General features: G+C 39.2%; 1 long non-coding RNA gene and 1 other non-coding gene across 4 annotated transcripts in view; one reads left to right on the top strand and one right to left on the bottom strand.

Moving 5' to 3' along the window:
* Positions 1-389: 389 nt before the first annotated feature.
* On the bottom strand, positions 390-525 carry LOC147379359 (small nucleolar RNA SNORA70). The gene has a single exon (XR_015135333.1). It is a non-coding gene; the product is annotated as a small nucleolar RNA SNORA70 (small nucleolar RNA).
* A 15489-nt stretch (positions 526-16014) lies between these two features.
* LOC147379360 (uncharacterized) overlaps positions 16015-22310 on the top strand; it is a 139207-nt gene continuing 132911 nt past the window's right edge. For all 3 annotated transcript variants that reach the window (XR_015133101.1, XR_015133110.1, XR_015133120.1), the window contains exon 1: positions 16015-16386. This is a non-coding gene — a long non-coding RNA (uncharacterized LOC147379360). The remainder of the gene's footprint in view (positions 16387-22310) is intronic.

The raw sequence follows: 22310 nt of genomic DNA on the forward strand, positions 1-22310 counted from the left end.
ACATGAGTAAGGAGGGGACAGAGCCAAGGCTCTCATGAGTGCAGGGCCCACCATTTGTGCAGGGGCCACGATTAAGGATTTATTTGACACCAGAGCCATCTGAGATGAACTGCTTTGCTCCCATCATATTTTCAAATTCATTCACATTAAACTTAGTAAATCCCCACTTCTTGGAGCTGTGGATCTTCTGGTGGCCAGAAGACTTGAACTTGGCCTTGCAGAGGTCCTTGATCACATGCTCCTTGTTCTGCAGCTTGGTACGGATGGACATGATGACTTGGCCAATGTGGACCGTGGCCACTGTACCCTAGGGCTTTCCAAAGACACATACTTGTCTGGAGCCTAGATTTGGGACAGCATGCAATCAGGCATGAATGTCCACTGGAAAGGCTTGTTCCCAAGGTCCCATAAGGAAACTGATACAGGCAATAGGCTGCATACACCACTGAGGAGGCTGCTGTTTGAGGCCATTGCATAATGGGCCCCCCCAAAGGAAAAGAGCACAGTTGGATTAGTTGGCTGCAAATATTTCTGAGGGTTTTTTTTTAATGGTCCTTTAATAATAGCATCTTGCTCACATTTCAAGGACATAATATCCTCTCTTATCTCTCTAAGAATATTAATGGTAATTTTCCTTTCTATGTTCTCACATTTATGCATAGTTTTGGTTTCCTCAAGTTGTCTATTTGTGTGTGTGTGTTTTAGCCTTTATCTTTTTTGTTAAGATTCCTCAGGTATCTAATTATCTGCTCATCTTTTAAGAAAAAGGTAAAAAAAAAAAAAAAGCAGTGAGTGATAGAAAGGTTTGTTGACTGTGGTCTTATACCTTTTGATCTTTAACCCAAGGGTTGAAAACTAATTGACTGCAGACTGAAATAAATGCAGCTGCATTTTTTTTCTCCAATTACAATTGTGCACCTTTAGCTGGGAACAAAACCTTTACATGCAAATCCCTCCTTTTTGATTTAAGCTACTTGGAAGCTTGAAATTCTTACCTAATATTTTTTCTACTAGTCACATTCTTGCTTACTGTTTAACCCAAGCTCAGATGTCTCTTTCTCTGTGATATCTTCTCTGATACCCTCAGGCTGATGTAAACTTTACCTACACTGGATTTCATCACATTTCATTTCTCCATTAAAGCCCTTGCTATGGCTCTCCTTCATGTGATAGATACTTGATGTGTAGTTGGATACTCCATGTGACTGTCCTGTGGAGGCAAGGACTCTCTTTCAGGTGTGTTAGCATTTCATATAGAAACTTTGGTAGAAACTCAGGAAAAAGTTACTTGAAAATCTTTAAGCTCAATGGGGAGGGATGGAAAGGGGGAAAGGAGAATGGGAGAGCATAATTTGATGTTCTTTCTAGATCAGATTTGATATTCATCTCTGAGTATTTGATTATTAAAACCATGAACTACAATTCACCCCAGCCCCACCCTCAAAGTAAGCAACATGCCATACCAGGCTGAAATGTGGCTTTAATATTCTTCCAGATGCTTGCACAGAGCCAATTCTGTTTCACATGATAGAACATTGCTCAAGCTGTAACAACAGAAAGAGGGAAAAAACACAAACTCCAACATATCTAAATGAAAATGAGAGTATTTCTGCCTGTGAAGAGGTAATTTATCCTCATTTGTGATCATGTGCCCTTTCAGAATTCGAATCGGATAAAGCATAAGTTTTGACATATCTTCAAAAATGCCTATGTACAATAAATCATAGTTTGTGGCAATATTTCGAAAGCAGTGTTCAGGTATCTGAGGCCTTAGCATTTTGACTGCTATTATTTCACGGTGGCCTCAGTTGTAAAGTGTCCTCAGAGTTCCTAAGGGGTATGAATTTTTGCTGTGCTTTGCATTCATTTCTACTTCAGGCTTTGGGAACACAATCTCCCCTTTCATCCTAGTCGCAACCCATCTGTAACTTAACTTGTCTTTTTCATTTCTTACTCAGCTCCTCACACTGGCCTAATTAGGCATCATTGGCTAACACTTTGTTCCTATTAATCTTTCCCTCCCAGGACAGTTTGAACATTTTAGCTTTTAAATTATTGAGAGAGCCCTGGGAGTTACCAAATACAGACTCATTCATGTGAACAGTAAAGAAAATAAGTTTGTATTCACACAAATTTATGACTCAGCAAAGACCTTGAAGCCCTGATGGGTTTTAAGAACTGTATCTCCAAGTACTCTTAAACGGGACATGGTGGTTAAGGGTAGAGTATGGTCCAGACAACCTGAGTTCCCATCAAGCCACCACTCATATTATAAAGACTGCGTGACCTCAGGAACTATTCAGCTCTCTATAAGCCCCAGTCCCCATCTGTGAAATGGGCAAAATAATTGTACCTATTTCAGAAGACATTTGTTGAGATAAAATGAAATAATGTGTTTGGCACACACTCCGTAAGTATCTGTTGCTGCGTTTTTTTTTAAATTAATGAGAACATCTCAGCTAAAATAGTGTCATACAAATAAACTACAAGAACAATTGTCCATAGTTGAGAAACTGGCTAGACCCCTATACCTGCCAAGTCCAAACTGGAATAAATTAGTTGAATGAAGTCAGACATACTCAGAGTTAAATGTTTAGACAAATTTTAATGTAACATTTGGGAACTAGAATGATAAAAGAAAGAGAAGCATATGGCTTCTAATTTTTTTAATATTATAAAGAAACCTTCAGAAAGCAACAGACTTCCAGGTTAAAACCAGTGTTTTAAGAATATTTTGCTCTTATCAGAAACCTAAATTTAAAAAAAATTTTATATAGGAGTATAGCTGATTAACATTGTTGTGATAGTTTCAGGAGGACAGCAAAGGGATTTGGTCATACATTACACGTATTCATTCTCCTCCAAATTCCCTCCCATCCAGATTGCCACCTAACATTGAGCAGAGTTCCCAGACAACTGAGTTTTATGGGCCCTACTATTCAGTTCCTTCCTCCTTCCCAACAGTGTATATTGTGGCCCATATGCAGAAACCATAACACTTTCAGGAAGGAGGGTCTATTTGGCAATGACAAAGACCATTGGCAAGCCAAACTGAACAAAAGAATAAACCATTGCCTAACAGACAATTGGACTTCCTGGTGGCTCAGTGGTAAAGAATCTGCCTGCCAATACAGGAGACATGGATGTGATCCCTGGGTTGGGAAGATCCCCTGGAGAAGGAAATGGTAACCCATTCCAGTATTCTTGCTTGGCAAATCCCATGGACAGAGGAGCCTGGCAGGCTACAGTCCATCGGGTCACAAAAGAGTTGGACACAACTTAGTGACTAAACTACAACAAATAATTAGCTTAACCACTTTTATTTGCCTTTCTGGGTCAGAAAACACAAAGCAATAGTTTTAAGGCAGGAGTTTGTTATAAAATGTATTTTTCTTTGCTTTCCATTTGTTCATTATGTTTGGTCTAAGACCGTGGTAAGTTGACATACACAATATACAATGGTTAATGTTGTTTTCCCTGAGTATTTAGATAAATCGATTGATTTAAAATTAATCTAAATTAGCCTTTCCCTAACTATCAACCACAGAACACTGTTCCTAAAATGCTAATACATATGCTAGGAGAGAAATGCACTAGCACAAAATAAGTTTGAAATAGAGGGTTTCATTACATACATTTATCAGCATGTCAAAAGCACATTAGCATAGAAAAGACTAAGTTGTTCTGTGGTGAAGAAATCTATTTTGTCCTTTAATCTATATTTTTCCAAAATTACTTGAGTTTGGAATCCAGTTTTCCCAGCTCTCTGTTAGCATCATACAGAATACAGTTTGCCAGATTCCAGTTTGGGGACACAGTAAGTACATTTTGGCAGGGTTCATCTTGCAATTAATAGAAAGGCTATCAAACTAAAAATTGTCAGTGTTTCATGTATCAATAATAATAGATACCACTTATGGAACAGTTAGTAAATCTTAGGAAATTGCTTCTTCCCCACTCCTTGAGCAGAATTTCCCCTCAATACCCCTAACTTTCTGTCTCACTCTCTGAACTCTTCTTGGAGGTGGAGAGCTATCGGTGGCTATCATAATAGCCATTGGTCAACATTTCTCAGTTAGACGAAGCTAACATGTCAAAAGTGGGAAGGAACAAAGACACTAAGCCTGTTGCCTTTCCTCTGCATCTGGACCAGGGGCAGTTAGTACCCTGGGTTCTGTCTTCTGTTCAGAGTTAGTACCCCTGCTCCCGTGAAATACAACTTCCCTCAGATAGATTCTTCCAAGGTCAAGAATGGGAAGAAGTTAGCAAGCCCATTTTGTTGGTCCAACCAAGTTGCGTCTAGCAACTTAGTCCTCATCTTTGTTAATGCTGATATCTTAGTTCTTCGTGGACTAACTTTATTATATTTTAACTAGCTCAGAACCTGGGCAGTGAAGAGAGGTGCTGTTTTGAGTCCTGCTCATAACCTCAACAGAAGGTATCATGAATTCTTCATGATATTTTACATACATGATCTCATTTAAGCTTCAACAACCTTTCAAGGTGGATACTTGTGTATCCCCATTTTACAGACTAGGAAATTGAAACAGAGAAGTTAAATAGCTTACCAAAGGTTATATAGTAAGTGACTGGATCTCAACATTTTAATGAGTGTAACAGTGCACACTATTTAATTGTACTATTGTAACTATTACTAGTGAATCTCATAAGATGGTATTTATGTTTGGATCCCTTTATTATTTATCTCTCACTCCTTTTCTATGATGGGGGAGGAAATGGGTACCCATTCCAGTAACCTTGCAGGGAAAATGCCATGGATGGAGTAGCCTGGAGGGCTACAGTCCATGGGATCACAAAGAGCTGGACATGACTGAGCAACTGGGTACACCTCTTCTATGATGCAACATGCATATTTTTATGTTTTTTTAAATGCATTTATTTTCAATTCGAAGATAATTGCTTTACGATATTGTGCAACATGCATATTGATCTATGAGAAACATATGGAAGAAACATTAAAAAAAAAAACACATAATCTTCATCAGTGAGTAAGATGCTTGGGGAAGTTGAAAGTGAGAAAGGTTTAAATCTGAAATTTCAAACTTTCAGCCAGCCCACAGACTTATTTTGTTTGACTCTCAAAATGCTAAAGAGTTGAGTTAGTTATTAGGATAAGAACATAAATTTCTGGCTTCTCTGAAACATGTGAACATCTGGGAAGCCATGAACCTGAGTTGATGCATTCTTTGGATGGAGCATGTGCGGCACAGTTCACCTTGGTCCCCACTGTGTCACTTCATTTAAATGCTTTGTCTGCATGTGCTGCTGTAAATGCTTCAGTTTGCCACCCTGGTGTGAGATAGGATGGCTCCACCCTCTCCCCATCCTCCCCTGGGAACATCACAGCCACTGCAAGAATCCTGAGGCTGACTGTCAATGTCTGTGATCAGGGCACTAAGTGGACAGTAGGTGCCTTGATGTGAAACAGTCAAGCTGGAAGCGGCAGATTTTCAGAAGGGAGACCACTTAGTGCGGATGCTTATCTCAGTCCCTCTAGAAAAAATGTGCCAGGTACACCCTAGAAAGACTTCAGAGAGTGAGGAGAGCAGCTGGAATAAGGGGCATGAGTCTACCACACATGCTCGCCAGACAGCATCTGCTTTAGGTATGGGATATCTGTGCAAATGTTATTAAAGTATCAGTTTCTTTCACCTCTAAAAACATTGTAAAATAATTTGCTGAGCCCTCTATCGTCTAATCTTCAGTACTAACCTTTCTTTCTACACCATTGTCTGTTACGTAACAGTGGCTCGATAAGTATTTTAAATGAGTAAATGAATAGACAGACTTTGTAAATTCTAAGCAGATAATTGTCCTTCCCTTAAGAAGTATGTGTTTAAATGAGTGAAGAATGCCCATCAAGGCCTCTTTCCACCTTTTTGATGTCTCTCTTCTTGAATCTCACCCTCACGCCATTACCAGGAGGACCAAGGCTTTTTCTTGTTAAGGTTAGGTATTAACTCTTCCAAAGGAATCAACATTTAACCAACTTTCTAAAGATGACGTGAGAAAGCTGTCCCTTCTAGTAGGGAGTTCAAGAGTCAGAAATCAGGTAAATATTGGGGTTGGACACCTTGTTACTCCAAAAACGGGTCTTATAGACCTGAACTTAAGATTAAATGAAATCCAGCAAACTAAATTTCAATAAATCATAGGTCATATTCAAAAATGAAAAACCATAGAATCACAGAACATTAGCTGGAACTGGAAGGAAGTGTTGCAAGAAACCATCAAACCCAAAATTCCATCATGGTAATCATGACATTAAAATGCCACCTGCACCAGATTACTATAAATTTCAATTTGCTGAATGGTTGTGCAATGTTAAGTGTTGTATATTTCTTGAAAAAGCTGGTCATCAAAGAGTGATCAACATAGAATTTTAATAGAGGAAATATTTATATTGTGCTTTAATGCATTATAGGCTTCCCTTGTGGCTCAGTGGTAAAGAATCCGCCTGCAATGCAGGAGACCTGGGTTTGATCCCTGGGTTGAGAAGATCCCCTGGAGAAGGGAGAGGCTATCCATGAGATTGCAAAGGGTTGGACACAACTGAGCAACTTTCATTTTCACTTTAGTGCATTATAAATCAGTTGGAGATAAGGGCATGTTCTGTGTGTAATGGCAGATGGACACCTTATTAAAATTGTGTTTCTCAATTAAAAGTATTCTCTTCCACTTTACAAGACTTGGCTTACTAATTATTTCATAGGACTGAAAGGTCATATGAAAATCTTTAATTGTCAAGTGATCAGAACTGCCTTACAAACTACCAAATGTACTGAAATAGTCTAAGTAATCCAAGCCAGACAGGCTTGTTAGGAGATTGCTTTTCTTTTAATATGTATTTATTTGACTGCAGTGGGTCTTAGTTGTGGCATGTGGGATCTTTAGTTACAGCATGTGGGATCTAGTTCCCTGACCCAGGATTGGACAAGGCCCCCATACATTGGGAGTGCAGAGTCTCAGCCCCCGGACCAGGGAAGTCCCAGGAGATTTCTTAAAGAATGTGTCATTTGACCATTAGAGCATTCAGTGAAGAGATTTTCTCAGGTTTGTGAAGAGCTTACTTATAACCATTTTTAAAGTTTACAATATAATAGTAACTAATATGAGCATGGGGGTTGAATACTATTCCTGTAAGGGGCACTGAAGGGAATGGCAACCCATTCCAGTATTCTTGCCTGGAGAATCCCATGGACAGAGGAGGCTGGTGGGCTACAGTGCATGGGATCACAAAGAGTCAGACATGACTGAAACAATAGCATGCATGCAGCATGAGGGGCACTACATTTTACAGAGGCACAGACAGCTAGGCAATTCCTGAAAGATAGAAAAGTCCAGGAAATTCAAAGAAATCTTTTGTTTCACCCTCTTTTTTTTTTTTTTTTTGAGAGTTTTTTTTTTAATTATTTTATTTTATTTTTAAACTTTACAATATTGTATTGGTTTTGCCAAACATCGAAATGAATCCTCCACAGGTATACATGTGTTCCCCATTCTGAACCCTCCTCCCTCCTCCCTCCCCATACCATCCCTCTGGGTTGTCCCAGTGCACCAGCCCCAAGCATCCAGTATCGTGCATCGAACCTGGACTGGAGACTCATTCCATATATGATATTATACGTGTTTCAATGCCATTCTCCCAAATCATCCCACCCTCTCCCTCTCCCACAGAGTCCAAAAGACTGTTCTATACATCAGTGTCTCTTTTGCTGTCTCGTACACAGGGTTATCATTATCATCTTTCTAAATTCCATATATATGCGTTAGTATACTGTATTGGTGTTTTTCTTTCTGGCTTTCTTCACTCTGTATAATAGGCTCCAGTTTCATCCATCTCATTAGAACTGATTCAAATGTATTCTTTTTAATGGCTGAGTAATACTCCATTGTGTATATGTACCACTGCTTTCTTATCCATTCATCTGCTGATGGACATCTAGGTTGCTTCCATGTCCTGGCTATTATAAACAGTGCTGCGATGAACATTGGGGTACATGTGTCTCTTTCAATTCTGGTTTCCTCAGTGTGTATGCCCAGCAGTGGGATTGCTGGATCATAAGGCAGTTCTATTTCCAGTTTTTTAAGGAATCTCCACACTGTTCTCCATAGTGGCTGTACTAGTTTGCATTCCCACCAACAGTGTAAGAGGGTTCCCTTTTCTCCATACCCTCTCCAGCATTTATTGCTTATAGACTTTTGGATCACAGCCATTCTGACTGGCGTGAAATGGTACCTCATAGTGGTTTTTATTTGCATTTCTCTGATAATGAGTGATGTTGAGCATCTTTTCATATGTTTGTTAGCTATCTGTATGTCTTCTTTGGAGAAATGTCTATTTAGTTCTTTGGCCCATTTTTTGATTGGGTCATTTATTTTTCTGGAATTGAGCTGTAGGAGTTGCTTGTATATTTTTGAGATTAGTTGTTTGTCAGTTGCTTCATTTGCTATTATTTTCTCCCATTCTGAAGGGTGTCTTTTCACCTTGCTTATAGTTTCCTTTGTTGTGCAGAAGTTTTTAAGTTTAATTAGGTCCCATTTGTTTATTTTTGCTTTTATTTCCAATATTCTGGGAGGTGGGTCATAGAGGATCCTGCTGTGATGTATGTCGGAGAGTGTTTTGCCTATGTTCTCCTCTAGGAGTTTTAAAGTTTCTGGTCTTACATGTAGATCTTTAATCCATTTTGAGTTTATTTTTGTGTATGGTGTTAGAAAGTGTTCTAGTTTCATTCTTTTACAAGTGGTTGACCAGTTTTCCCAGCACCACTTGTTAAAGAGATTGTCTTTTCTCCACTGTATATTCTTGCCTCCTTTGTCAAAGATAAGGTGTCCATATGTGCGTGGATTTATCTCTGGACTTTCTATTTTGTTCCATTGATCTATATTTCTGTCTTTGTGTTTCACCCTCTTCTAATGTGAGCTTTCCTGATGGCACAGTGGTAGAGAATCTACCTGCCAATGCAGGAATGCAGATTCGATACCTGAGTCAGGAAGATCCCCTAGAGAAGGGAAGGGCTACCCACTCCAGTATTCTTGCCTGGGAAATCCTATGGATAGAGGAGCCTAGTGGGCTACAGTCCAAGGGGTCACAGAGAGTCAGACACAACGCAGTGACCACCAGGTGGTCTGTCCTTCACAGTTAATTGGATGTTATTTGTTAGGTAAGCCAGCCCTCAATATCTGCTCTTCACCGTTTTTGCTCCTGCCATGAAAGCTGGCAAACTAAATACCTACTTTTCCACCCCCACCCCCTTGCATTTAGGAATGGCTGTGTGACACAGTTAAGCCAACAAGGCAAGAAAGAACTATGTCGGGGTATTTAGGCAAAGTTTTTTTTTTCCTTGTACAAACAGTGGCTGGCATTCATTGCCTCCTTTTTATCCCCCTTGAAGGGGCTTATGTTTATATCTGTTCACGTCTGGGGCTTTGGAAGCAATTTTGAGTCTTTATTGAGTCTCTGAAGCAATGTCAGAGGCCTGCTTCCTCCTGGTTATGGGACTGTGAGGCTTTTTGTTACTTGCAGCCAAAGTACACAGGTGAGGACTAGTAACATCTCTTTGTGGTTTTGAGTCTTTTTGTAATAACATTACACTGAATGAATTTCTCTCTCTCTCAGGAAAGAAAATCTTGCACCACTCATGCTTCATGTCTGGTCCACTCTCACTTTGGAAAAATATAGCTGGAGTTTCCTGTTTACTACACAATTTGCTTGGCAAGTTTTCCTCTTGTGTTTGGTGTTGGACAGTCTGTAGTTTCCTCACTTCAGTTTGAGCAAAATGTTATTTTTATTTAAAACACTAATTATCCATAGGAAATCTGCATATTCTTTCTTTTTCATAGAGGCTTTAAAATTTTATTTTATTTTTTAGATAGGTAATACAGTCATCTGTTCATAAAACAAAATTGTATACAAAGGATTACAATGAAAAGTCTATTCCATCATTAGAACCAGATTTAAAAACTAAAGACTTGGGCTTTCACTGCCATTGGCCCAAGTTGGATCCCTGATTGGGGAAATAAGGTCCCACAAGCTACGCAGCAAGGCCAAAAAAAAAAAAAAAAATTAAAAACTATTGTTAGATATCTTTCTTTCAAATAAACTGTTGGTCATATAGTGATTGCAAAACAAACAAATGAAAAACCCACCCATGCCCGAATCCAGTTTGCTCCCACATCCTCAATCATTTTATTAGTTTCTCATTTATTCCAAAGATTTTTCATTCAAATACAAGGTCATAGGGATGTGTACTTTTTTTTCCCCCCTTTCCTACAGAAAAGTGAACCTAGACACACTGCTCTGGGCCTTGCCGTCTTTGTGGAACCACATATCTTGGAGGATTTCCACTTCTGTGAATGGCATCGCATGTTTATAGTGGCAAAGTATTCCATTGTTTGAATGTACATGAGATGTTTAACTATCCTCCCTTGTTGGATGTTTGACCTGTTTCAGCACACAGTGGTGGAACCAAAAACTTCAAACATATATCATCTTGCAAGGGAAAAAATTTCTATTAAGACAAATACCCAAAGGTGGGCTTGCCAAATCAAAGGGTAAATGCAGTTGTAATTTTTTTTTTTTTTTTTTAGGATTGTCATGCATTTATCTTGTATAGAAACACTGAAAATATAGGTTCGTGGATCCTACTTCTTTGAAAATATTCACATTGGAATTTTTTAAGAACTACGGCTTCTACCCAATTAAACATCCTTCCAATTCCAAACTGCATCTACTTTTTTTTTTTTTCTTTCTTTTTTTTTTTAATATCCCATTTGATCCACTTTTTTTTTTTTTTAAAAGAAAATCCATCCTGAACCCTCCTCCCTCCTCCCTCCCCATACCATCCCTCTGGGTCATCCCAGTGCACCAGTCCCAAGCATCCAGCATCGTGCATTGAACCTGGACTGGCATCTCGTTTCATACATGACATTTCACATGTTTCAATGCCATTCTCCCAAATCTTGCCACCCTCTCCCTCTCCCACAGAGTCCATAAGCCTGTTCTATACATCAGTGTCTCTTTGATCGTTAGTGTTGAATTATTCTCCAAGGAGTTGTACCAGTTTACATTCCCACTAGCAACATACGCACGTACCTGAAGGCAAACTTAAGATTTTTATCAATCCGATAGGTGACAAATGGTATCTTAATACAGTTTTAACTTGTATTTCTTTGATTATGAGGGATTTTGAACCTCTCTTCATAAGTTTTAGGGACCATTTATATTTCTCTTTCTATAATTTTAAAAAATTAGTTATGACTTGTCATTTAAAGGAGTCCTCTCTATATTCGGGATGTTCTCATTTGTACTATGAGCTGAAGAGCTCTTTCCTTGTTTGTTGTTTTGTGTTTTCATATATTTCTGGTGAATTGTTTTTCCATGAAGAATTTTTGATTTTTACTTTAATCTTTTAGGGAGTCTGAAATTTGAATCATAGAAAAGAGCTTCCCCATTCAAATATTGTAAAGAAATTTATTATTGTGTTTTTTTTTAGTAATAGTATGATTTTGTTGTTTTACATTTAAACTTCTGGTCCATTTGAAATTTATAGCAGTGAACAGTGTGAGGTAGAGATTCAGCTTTTCCCCCTGGTGTTATTTATCCAATTGTATTAATGGTAGTTACTAAAAGTTCATGTTTCTAGTGTCCTTAAATATGAATTTTAAATGTCTGGCTAAATGTAGTAAGGTTTTGTTACTTTCAAAGCTAATATTCATAAAAGTGTCTAGAAAAGTATTCACTGAAGATGGCAGCAAAAAATGTGAATTTGTTCTTGGGAGTCTGTCTTTAGATAAACAGTAAACAGATGAACACAAATGTAGAAAGTTTTATAGGAAAAATGTTAGGTTATGTTAAGAAAGTATCACTGTGGCTTTTTATTGTTTTCCTTTGACAGATGTAAAGCAATGATTACACAGGGGACTTGGAGGAAATAGCTATTTTCATTATAAGTGAATGAATAGCCTAAAACAAAATTCGATACAAAGTAACTCAGTGAGATTTCCAGACCCCACACCCTAATCTACGGAATTAAAATATCTAGACCTGAGACCAGGGGATCTGTTCTTACAAGTTCCCAGATAGTCATAATGCAGATGGGCCTGCAAAAGTCGGTGAACTTATATCTAGGGACCTCTGATTTCTGCCAAAGTAAGGGCAGAAGCCAAGTAAGCCAAGTTTAGAACCCCAGAGCTGGAAAGAATGAGATGGCATGACTGAGCCCAGCCCATTGTCTCTATTCTAATTAAAGGATACGAAAGTGCTGGTCCCTTCAAACTCTCAGAAACCCACAAGTGCCATCAAAAGCTCAATTTCAAAGTCTCCACCCCAACAATCAAGAATTCTTGTCTTTCCACAAATGATCTGTATGGCTTTAGTTTGAATCACTTTCTTTTGGATAAACTCTACCCCCAAAAAAGAGAAAGGAACAACTATTCCTTGAGGTCTGAGAGTATGCCCAGCAGTTCACATACCTTAATGTTTTAATTTGGTCTTTCCACAAACCTCGTGAAGTAGATACTATGGTCTCATATTACAGTTAAGAAAGCCAAGGCTTGGAGAGATCATGTAACTAGTCCAAGGGCACCCAGTAAGTGCTAGAATAAGTATTTGGGACCTGATTTGTTATCTTGCCATAGAGAAGAAAATAATTGATCAGCACCTCTCCTTCAAACAATACCTGTGATCATTTGAAGATAAAGTAATAGAGAAAATTTTAGCCTTATGTATTTAATACTTGTAAATACTGTTTTAGACCGTAAAAGCCTGTTTTTAAAAAGCACCCCTCCTACCTTATCCCTCTCCATCTCTTCACCTGCTTGGAGTTTCCTCAACGTATACCTCAGTGCCTGACTGTAGTGCTCTAATCTATGGGTGTATTGCCTCCCTCTGCAGCCAAGATAGAAGTTTCTGCAGGGCATGTGCTTGGTCTGTCCTCTCCACTATATCCCCAGGGCTGGGAACACTGAAAGTGCTCAGTTGATATTTGCTGAAGGAATAACTGAAACTGAATTTTTTTTTTTAATGGTTGCACTGGGTCTTCATTGCAGTGCTTGAGGGCTTTCTCTAGTTTTGAAGAGCAGGGGTTATTCCTCATTGTGGTGTGCAGGCCTTTGATTGCGCTTCTCTTGTTGTGGAGCACACGCTCTAGGTGTGCGGGCTTCAGGAGGTGCAGCATGTGGGCTCAGTAGTTGTGGCTTGAATGCCCTAGAGCCTGCAGGCTTCAGTAGGCACAGGTTTAGTTGCTCGGTGGCATGTGGAATCTTCCAGGACCTGTGTTCCCTACATTGGCAGGTGGATTTCCATCCACTGTGTCACCAGGGAAGTCCTGGGACTGAATTCTTTACTAGTACTGACCTGCTTTCTTTACAACTGCCCAGGTTTGAGCTTTTGTTTTGTTTTCAGATCTTGGGCATATAGCTAGATGTTTGGTTTAGTAGCTGATTTATTAACCTGCTAACTGGAATCTCCTTGCTCTGCTCCACGGGAGGATGAAGATCTGCAGGAAGCAGAGTTTTGAAAATCATTTTCATATTTCAGCCTTCTTCTCTTGATGCATGACACTGATATCCCTCTGCTCTTACTTTTTTTCTGTCTATATTAGTCTCCTTTCTCTCCATTACACACAGTCTAGAACACTGTCATCCACTGCAGACTGTTCTGTCAGGGAGTATAATTTGTGTTTTATAAGGTATCTCATTAAATCATTCCCCAAATCTCAATGAAGTGCCTTATCCCAATTTTTATATAGGAACACTGAAGTTTGAAGAGATTACTATCACCTGTTCAAGCAGTTGGCACTGGGCTAGGACTCAAACCCAGAATTTATTCAACCTAAACTCCATTTAAATCCCAAGCTTTCCTCACAGCATCTATGTAGGAGAAACCTAATTGGCTATAACATCTCTATAGGTTCTTATGCTACTATTTTCCAGAGACCTGGTACTAAATGACCTCCTTTGTGGGAAAAAGTAGGGGAACGTAACATTACTTTCCTCAATCATGTTCAATATGGTTCATTCTATAACTCACTAAGGTCTGTGGGAATTATAACCTCAGATATTCTGTGGGATGTTTCAGTTAGGAAAAGCCTCCAGCTGCCCATTAACTGGGACTTAAAGTGGCTGAAAGACATATAAAAGTTACTTCATCAAGTGAGAAAAATCTGAAAGTAAGAAATCCAAATGTGGAGTCTCCACCGGGTCTTCTAATTCCCTAAAGTCTTCCCGTTTTCTGCTCTGCCATTTTTAGGGCACAAGTTTCACTCATGAAATTGTCTCAGGGTCCTGGGTGGCTTACAGGAGCTCCACTTGGTGCATTTAAATTCCAGACAGGCGGCAAGGAGAAAAGGTGAGGGGACATGTCTTGTTAAAGAACTTTTCTGAAGATTCGCTCTATCTAATTCCTCTCCTTCTGTACCAAATGTGGCCACAGAAACCTCCATGACTCCTAATCCCTGGCACTCAGTGCTCAGTTTCCCAATAACCATGCAGTATCCTTGAATATGAGGTTCTGTTACTTCTAGGATACATTGAAGAAAGTTCATTGTTGAGTTAGAACAAGATGCAAGTCTCAGCCACCATGTTACCTACCACCAATTCCTTATTCCCAGTCTTAGGCATACTACCTGTTTCACTCATCTTTTCCAGCATAACAAGTAACCCCTAAATTGAATAGCTTAAAATACCACCAGATATTTGCTCATGATTTTCAATCTGGGCAGACCTTAGTGGGAAAATCTCATCTTCCTTCCATGGGGTGTTGACTGGGAACATTCATGCAGTCAATTTCAGCTGGGAGCACTAAAGTCCAAGATGGTCTTCTCTCTTCCTTCAGGGACTCTCTGCATGGCCTCTGATCCAGTGGTCCAGTTTTGCTTCTTCCACGGTAGTTGGAACCAAAGAGGGAGGCTTCCAAGAAGGAGTAATAAGAAGCTGACAGTCCTGAAAGGAGCTGGGTCAGAAACTGACAAGATATGTGTTCCTCCATGTTCTATCCGCCAAGATAATCCATAAGGCCAGCCCAAATTCAAGGGAAGAACCTCTACCTCTTGAAGGAATGTGGCTAGTGTAATCCACCATTCTATGGCCTGCCTTGGATGTTAGACCACTCTTCTTCCTTTAAACATCAGCTTCCTTATACTGCATCCTTTCAGGAAAAACCCATGATAATCCCATAATAGACCTAAGTTCTCAAAGCAAAGATTTCTAGGCATGAAACACAAAAAATTGCTAACACAATCCACCTGCCTCCTTCTAGGCAAGGGAACTAATAACATTAGGCTTCTTATGAAAAAGAATCGTTCTTTTCTTTCTTTTTGGAAATGAAAAAATGGCAGCAAAGTGTCAAGAAATTTATTATTTCAATAACTTATTCAGTTTTGGTCACACTCATTTTTAAAAATATAATGAGCTTCTAATTCTCTGTTGTAGTTTGGTATAGATATAAGAAAACAAAGCCTAATGATATTTATAAAGATTTATTTTGACGGCTTCAACCTCAGTTTTATTCAAACGTAGTGATCATACCCCTTCAAAGGAGTAGAAAAATCAGGACAAGAGTTGGCTCTCATATCCTTCTCCTCATTGTTTAAGAAAAAATATGGGGAAGTGTTAGTATAGAAAATCAGTTCAAAGTAGCTCAAGCAAAAAGAGAACCTATTGGTTCCTAAGCCTGGGAAACTACGTGAGTCTGATTTGAAGTGTAGCTGGATAGGTGTTCAAGTATTATCATCACTGCCCTTTTTTTGCCCTGTCCTTGGCTGCAGTTCTCAGTTACTTGGCTGCTTTCCCTCCTGCTGCCAATGAACTTCCTCCATGCAATCATAAAGATAGTAGCCTGCAGCCACATGTAATTTTTGAAAGATTAGCCACTCCCTAGAAAAATAACTTCTCCTCCCAATCTGATAAGAATCCCTGGGAAGGCCTTAATTTTCCTGTTGAGGTCACATGTCCACCTTTGGCTGGATTACTTTTCCAAACGGTGGTGCATTATACAGAGAAATGACCCTGTCCACAAAGATATTCATATTCTCATGTCTTTCACCTGTGAATTCGTTACTTTACATGGCCACAGGGATGTTGCAGAAGTGGGTAATTTAAGGATCTTGTGAGAGGAGCGTAGTCAGGATTATACAGGTGGACCCAATGATGTAATCACAAGGACTCTTAGATGAGGAAAGCAGTAAGAGTCAGAGTCAGAGTGAGTGATGCTGGAAGTGGAGATCGAGTTTTGCTTTGAAAATGGCGGGAGCTGCAGGCCGTGGAATAGAAGTTGTGTATAGAAGCTGAAAAAGCCAAGGAAACAGATTCTCCTCTAGAATATCCAATGGAATCAGACCATCTTGGACTCTCACATCTAAAACTGTAAGAGTACAAGTTTAATTTTTTTTTTTAAACCACTAAGTTTCCGGTAACTTGTTATAGCAGCAGTAGAAACTATTGCAAGTGTATTTCCTGATGTGACTCCATTTGGTTAACAATTTTTGACCTGTGGTCAAGCATGAAGGTGGAAGATGCCAGGGGGTAAGGTGGGTGAGAGTACATGACTGATGGTATAATCAAGACCACATTAAATCAGGGATAATTTACCCCCAGATAAAATTCCTTTGTTACAGACCAAGTGGATAGAAAAGGAGGCTTATACAAATTAAATAGAATTAACAAGCAAACAACTCTATAAGCAATAGCTACCGTAATCTAGTACTAGCGAGAAGAATGGAGAAGGCGATGGCACCCCACTCCAGTACTCTTGCCTGGAAAATCCATGGACGGAGGAGCCTGGTAGGCTGCAGTCCATGGGGTCGCTAAAAGTCGGACACGACTGAGCAACTTCACTTTCACTTTTCACTTTCATGCATTAGAGAAGGAAATGGCAACCCACTCCAGTGTTCTTGCCTGGAGTATCCCAGGGACGGCGGAGCCTGGTGGGCTGCCGTCTATGGAGTCGCACAGAGTCGGACACGACTGAAGCGACTTAGCAGCAGCAGCGAGAAGAAAAAGTGCTGAGTCAGGCAGCAGGAGAGAACTAAGAGAGGCAAACAGCTATAGGGCTTACAGCTGGGCCTGGGTAATCAAGACTCCACAGAAGTAACAGTCATTGTTTTCCTGCTCTAATACCCTGAAAGTCAGAGAATTATAAAGAATAAAACACATGTCTGAAGATCAGTGATAACTAAACTCAAATGTGCCAATAAAAGCTGACATTATAATCTTGGTTTTCAATGGTAAAATTAGAGAGCTGGTGCTTCAGAAACTCTTCCATGTGGAATGCCCAGTATCATAGAAGAGGAAACCGAACAAGAATGCTGTAGGCCTGGGAGCCTCACCAGGGACTCTATGCAAGTAAAAATTTCCCTGAGTGTTGGTTTTATTATTTTAAATCGAGGTTATTTACTTTAATATAAAACTCATTTTTAAAGTTCTGTGAGTGATTTTCTCGTCTTAAATATTTATTGATTGATGCTCCAGGAAGGTTTACCACTTTTAATCTAGCTCCTAATACTCTCTGATTTGAATGATGTATACGGCATGGATAGTCCAACTATGAAACTAGGAACTGGTCCCTCCTAAACACTACTTCTAAGGCCATAACCGTAGCTCTGCTGTCTCCATGTCTGCCCCCTGAGACCTGAGCTAGGAGGATGGCATTGTCAGCAGTACTGAGAATTTAATTGTGATGCTGAAGAAGCTGCTGCCAAGTTCCCTTCAGAAAACACTTCACAGGTACAAAGAGAGATCTGAAGTAGTGTTTTTTTTTGTTGTTGTTTTTTTTTTATTGATGTATAGTTGATTTACAATGTTGTGTTAGTTTCAGAGGTACAGTGAAGTGATTTAGTTATACTTATATCTATATAATGGAGAAGGCAATGGCACCCCACTCCAGTACTCTTGCCTGGAAATCCCATGGACAGAGGAGCCTGGTGGGCTGCAGTCCATGGGGTCGCTAACAGTTGGACACAACTGAGCGACCTCACTTTCACACATTGGAGAAGGAAATGGCAACCCACTCCAGTGTTCTTGCCTGGAGAATCCCGGGGACGGGGGAGCCTGGTGGGCTGCCATCCATGGGGTCGCACAGAGCCGGACACGACTGAAGCGACTTAGCAGCAGCAGCAGCGTATCTATATAAAATACAGATCTTTTCAAATTCTTTTCCATTATAAGTATTAAGATATTGACTTTAGTTCCCTGAGCTATACAATAGGTCCTTGCTGTTTATCTATTTTATATATAGCAGTATGTCTGCTAATCCCAAACTCCTAATTTATCTCATACCTGCCCCTTTAACTTTTGGTAATAGTAAGTTGTTTTTGTTTTTTTTTTTAATGTGTATGAGTCTATTTCTGCTTTGTAAATAAGTTCACTTGAATGATGTTTTTTTAGATTTCACACATAAGTGATATCATATGGTATTTGTCTTTGATTTACTTCACTTAGTATACTAAACTATAGATCTATACATGTTGCTGCAAATAGCTTTATTTCATTCCTTTTTATGGCTGATGAATATTCCATTGTGTGTGTATCTATATATATATGACATTTTTTTGCTTTTGATTTATTTTTAATTGGAGGATAATTGCTTTACAATATTGTGTTGGTTTCTGCCATACAAAAACATGAATCAACCATAGGTATACATATGTCCCTTCTCTCTTGAACCTCCTTCCCCTCCCATCCCACCCCTCTAAGTTGTCACAGAACACCAGATTTGAGCTCCCTGCATCATATAGCAAATTCCCACTGGCTATATAAATGTACATATAGTAATGTATATGTTTCAATGCTAGTCTCTCAGCTACCACATTTTCTTTATAAATTTTTATTTATTTATTGGCCATGCTGGGTCTTCACTGCATGAGGGCTTTTTCTAGTTGCAGTGAGCAGGGGCTACTCTTCATTGCAGTGAGCTTCTCCTTGTGGCTTCTCTTAGGCTCTAGGCACTTAAGCTTCAGTAGTTGCGGCTCACAGGCTCTAGAGCTCTGCCTCAGTTGTTGTGGAGTGTGAGCTTAGCTGCTTTGCAGCATGTGGGATCTTACCAGACTAGGGATTGAACCTTTGTCCCCTGCATTGGCAGGTGGATTCTTAACCACTGGACTACCTGGGAAGTCCATATCATGTATTCTTTATCCATTCATCTTTCTGTTTACATTTAGGCTGCTTCCTTGTCTTAGCTATTGTAAGTAGTGTTGCTTCCAGATATGTGCCCAGGAGTGAAATTGCTAGATCATGTGGCAACTCTATTTTTAAAGAACCTCCATGCTATTCTCCATAGTGGCTGCACCAATTTACATTCCTGCCAGCAATGTAAGAAGGTTCTCTTTTCTCCAAACCCTCCCCAGCACTGGCTATTTTTTGATGATGGCCATTCTGACTGGTGTGAGGTGATACCCCATTGATTTTCATTTCTCTAACAATTAGTCACTCAGTTGTGTCCAACTCTTTGCGATTTCATGAAGTGTAGCATGCCAGGCTCCTCAGTCCATGGGAGTTCTCCAGGCAAGAATACTGGAGTGGGTTGCCATGCCCTCCTCCAGGGGATCTTCCCAACCCAGGGATTGAACTCATGTCTCCTGAATTGCAGGTGGATTCTTTACCATCTGAGCCACCAGGGAAGCCCAATAAGTAGCAATCAGTTCAGTTCAGTTCAGTTACTCAGTCGTGTCTGACTCTCTGTGACCCCATGAATCGCAGCACGCCAGGCCTCCCTGTCCATCACCAACTCCCGGAGTTCACTCAAACTCACATCCATCTAGTCAGTGATGCCATCCCACCATCTCATCCTCTGTTGTCCCCTTCTCCTCCTGCCCTTAATCCCTCCCAGCATCAGGGTCTTTTCCAATGAGTCAGCTCTTCGCATGAGGTGGCCAAAGTATTGGAGTTTCAGCTTCAGCATCAGTCCTTCCAATGAACACTCAGGACTGGTCTCCTTTAGGATGGACTGGTTGGATCTCCTTGCAGTCCAAGGGACTCTCAAGAGTCTTCTCCAACACCACAGTTCAAAAGCAATAAGTAGCAATATTGAGCATCTTTCTGCATGCCTATTGGCCATCTGTATGTATTTGAAGAAATGTCTGTTTAGAAATACTGCCCATTTTTTGATTGGTTTGTTTGTTTTTTGATATTGAGCTTTTTGAGCTGCTTTTATAACTTGGAAATTAACCCCTTGTTGGTTGCATCATTTGCAAATATTTTCTCCCATTCCAGAGGTTGTATTTTCATTTTGTTTATGGTATTCTTTGCTGGACAAAAGCTTATAAGTTTAATTAGGTCCCACTTTTTTTTTTCTTTTCCTTTTTCTTTTGCCTTGGGAGACTAACCTAAGAAAACATTGCTATCATGTATGTCAGAGAATGTTTTGCTGATGTTCTCTTCAAGGAATTTTATGGTTTCATGTCTTATATTTGAATCTTTAAGCCATTTTGAGTTTGTGTGTGTGTGTTCTAACTTCATTGACTTACCTGTGGCTGTCTAGCTTTCCCAACACCACTTGCTGAAGAGTCTCTTCTCCATTGTATATTCTTGCCTCCTCTGTTGAAGATTAACTGACCATAAATGTGTTGGGTCTATTTCTGGGCTCTCTATTCTGTTCCATTGATCCATGTGTCTGTTTTTGTATCAGTACCACACTGTTTTGCTTACTATATATTCCATTGTTGTATTGTCTGAAATCCGGGGGGCTATGCCTCTAGCTTTGTTGTTATTGTTTTTTTCCTCAAGATTGATTTGGCAATTCTGGGTCTTTGTGGCTCCATATAAATTTTAGGATTATTTCTCCTAGTTCTGTGAAAAATGTCATGGGTGATTGGATAGGGATTGCACTAAATCTATAGATTGCTTTGGGTAGTATGGCTACTTTAACTATATTAATTTGTCTTATCCAAGAACATGGGATATCCTTCCCTTTTGTTTTGAATCAGTTTCCTTTATCAATGTTTTATAGTTCTCAACATATAAGTCACCTCCTTGGTCAGGTTTATCCCTAAGTTTTTTAAAAGGAGATTGTTCTTTTTGCTTTCTCTTTCTGGTATTTCATTGTCAGCATAAAGAAATGCAACTGATTTCTCTATGTTAGTCTGTTTCCTGCTACCTTGCTGAATTTGTTGTTGATAAAAATATTATGTATACCTGTGGCAGATTCATTTTGATATATGGCAAAACCAATACAATATTGTAAAGTTAAATAAAATAAAATTTTAAAAAAATTGTGTTTTAATTGAAGGGTAATTGCTTTACAGAATTGTATTGGTTCCTGCCAATACAATTTCTTGTCAAATTTGTTTATCAGTTCTAGCAGTTTTTGTGTGGAGTCTTTACAGTTTTCTATATATGGTAACATGTCATCTGCATATAATGACAATTCTACCACTTCCCTTGTAACTCAAACACCTTTTATTTCTTTGTCTTCTGATTACTGTGTCTAGGACTTCCAATACTATGTTGAATAGAAGTGGTGAGAGTGGGCATTCTGATCTTGTTCCAGATTTTAGCAGGAATACGTTTAGCTTTTCACTGAATACTACATTGACTGTGGGCTTTTCATAAATTGATTTTATTATGCTGAGACATGTTCCCTCTATACGCACTTTGGCAAGAGTTATCATGAATGGAATGTTGAATTTTATCAAATACTTTTTCTGCCTTTATTTAGATGACTGTGTGTCTTTTGTCTTTCATTTTTTGTGGCGTTTGTCTTTCCTTTTGCTGATGTGGTGTATCACATTAATTTTGCATATGTTGAATCACTTTTTGACCCTGGGATAAATGCCATTATACACCTATGGTGTATAATTCTTTCTATGTGTTGTTGGATTTAGTTTGCTAATATTTTATTGAGAATTCTTGCATCTATATTCATCAACAATATTGGTGAATTACAGTATTACCATTGTAATTACAACGTTACAATATTGGCCTGTAATTTCCTTTTCGGTAGTGTCTTTGGTTTTGGTATCAGGATGATGGGGGCTTCATAGAGTGACTATGGGTGTGTTCCTTCCTCTTCAATCTTTTGGAAGAGTTTGAGAAGGATTGGTATAAATTCTTCTTTGTATGTTTGGTGGAATTCTCCAGTGAAGTCATCCAGTTCTGAACTTTTGTTCAGTTTTTTTTTTTTTCTTACTACAGATTCTATTTCATGTCTAGTGATTGTTCTGTTCAGATTATCTATTTCTTCTTCATTCAATTTTGGTGGACTGTACGTTTCTAGAAACCTATTTTTTTTCCTAGCTTGCCCAATTTTTTGACATATAATTGTTCATGCTATTCTCCTTTTTTTGTATTTCTGC

Source organism: Bos grunniens, chromosome 1 (assembly GCF_055505025.1).
Source record: "Bos grunniens cultivar Pamir isolate PY7600 chromosome 1, Bosgru_T2T1.0, whole genome shotgun sequence".
NCBI classification, from domain to species: domain Eukaryota; kingdom Metazoa; phylum Chordata; class Mammalia; order Artiodactyla; family Bovidae; genus Bos; species Bos grunniens.